Source organism: Propithecus coquereli, unplaced genomic scaffold, assembly GCF_000956105.1.
Source record: "Propithecus coquereli isolate 6110/MARCELLA unplaced genomic scaffold, Pcoq_1.0 Scaffold35, whole genome shotgun sequence".
NCBI classification, from domain to species: Eukaryota; Metazoa; Chordata; class Mammalia; order Primates; family Indriidae; genus Propithecus; species Propithecus coquereli.
The window spans coordinates 5386269-5388042 of record NW_012149174.1 but is presented as its reverse complement, the minus strand read 5'-3'; the positions used below and the strand labels follow the sequence as shown (position 1 = coordinate 5388042).

General features: G+C 39.7%; 1 protein-coding gene across 1 annotated transcript in view; it reads left to right on the top strand.

Moving 5' to 3' along the window:
* AK9 (adenylate kinase 9) overlaps positions 1–1774 on the top strand; it is a 149542-nt gene that overhangs the window by 72617 nt on the left and 75151 nt on the right. The gene's annotated exons all lie outside the window — the stretch shown is intronic.

The window sequence follows — 1774 nt, the reverse complement described above, 5'->3', positions numbered from 1 at the left end:
GTGAGCCACCACGCCCAGCCTACATTACCTCTTAACAGGAGAGTCAACCTGTCCTTTGAAGCTTTGAAGCCAGGTATTGACTTCTCTCTAGCTATAAAAGTCCTAGATGGTATTTTCTTCCAACAGAAGGCTGTTTCATCAACAATGAAAAATCCATTGTTTAGTGTAGCCACCTTATCAATGATCTTAGCTAGATGTCCTGGATAACTTGCTGCAGCTTCTCCGTCAGCGCTTGCTGCTTTGCCTTGCACTTTGATGTCATGGAGATGGCTTCTTTCCTTAGGCCTCATGAGCCAACATGTGCTAGCTTCAAATTTTTCTGCTGCAGCTTCCTCACCTCTCTCAGCCTTCATAGAATTGAAGAGAGTTAGGGCCTTATCCTGGATTAGGCTTTGGCTTAAGGGAATGTTGGGGCTGATTTGATCTTCTATCCAGACCTCTAAAACTTTCTCCATATCAGCAATGTCTGTTTCACTTTCGTATCATTCATGTGTTCACTGGAGTAGCACTTTTAATTTCCTTCAGGAATATTTCCTTGGCATCACAACTTGGCACAAGAGCCTAGGTTTTGGCCTATCTCAGCTTTTGATACACCTTCCTCGTTAAGCTTAATCATTTCTAGCTTTTGACTGGAAGCGAGAGACGCGGGACTTTTCCTTTCATCTGAACACTTAGAGGCTATTGTAGGGTTATTAACTGGCCTCATTTCAATATTGTGTATCTCAGGGAATAGGGAGGCCTGAGAAGAGGGAGAGAGACAGGGGAGTGGCCAGTCAGTGGAGCAGTCAGAACACACACAACACTTATTGATTAAATTTGCCATCTTGTGTGGACGCAGTTTGTGACGCTCGAACAATGACAATAGCAACATCAATGATCACAGATCGCCCTAACAGATCACTATAATGAAAAAATCTGAAAATTGTGAGAATTACCAAAATGTGACACAGAGACATGAAGTGAGAACATGCTGTTGGAAAAATGATGCCGATAGACTTGCTCAATGCAGGGTTGCCACAAATTTGTAAAAAATACAATACGTGTGAAGTGCAATAAAGCAAAGCACAATAGAATAAGGATATGCCTGCAGAATGACTGCCTATTCACACACATGGTCAAAATGGGGAAGGAGTTCAGAAACAATATTCAGTAGTCTCAGAGGTCTGAGTCATGAACAAAGAGAACTTGAATTACACCAAGACTTCAGGCTGGAACACAGGGTTTGGAATACAGTGAGAGAGCACCATCTATTAACAGGAAACAGACCTGTTGGGAGATGATGTGTAGTAAAGTCTTCTGAAGAGAATATATGTAACCAGATTTCAAAGGAAGGGAAAACGGACACAAAGAATGCTGAATATGAAAGAATGACAGTTCTTAGGAGAGCTGTGGCCCCAGCATGTGCTGCTGATACCAATGGGCTCTTCTTACTTAACTAGTACCCTATTGGGGAATACTTGATATAGTTGTTTGGTATAATTTTTACAAGATATAGCCAATATTTTTATACATATTTCTTTGTGCCATGGTATGCTTATTTCTGAGGGCCAAATTTCCTACACATAGAATTTCTAGATCAAAAGTATACATATTTTAATTTCTAATAAATATTGCCTTTCTCCATCATTTCACTGACTCTCCTTACACTTTTCTTCACCATTAAGTTTAGTGCTTTACCTTAATGAAAAAGAAATTCCCTCCAGATATTTAAGTTTCCATATTCCAGGTCTCTTTAAATTTTATCATTACTGCGTTAAAAAGAAAATAATTGTTT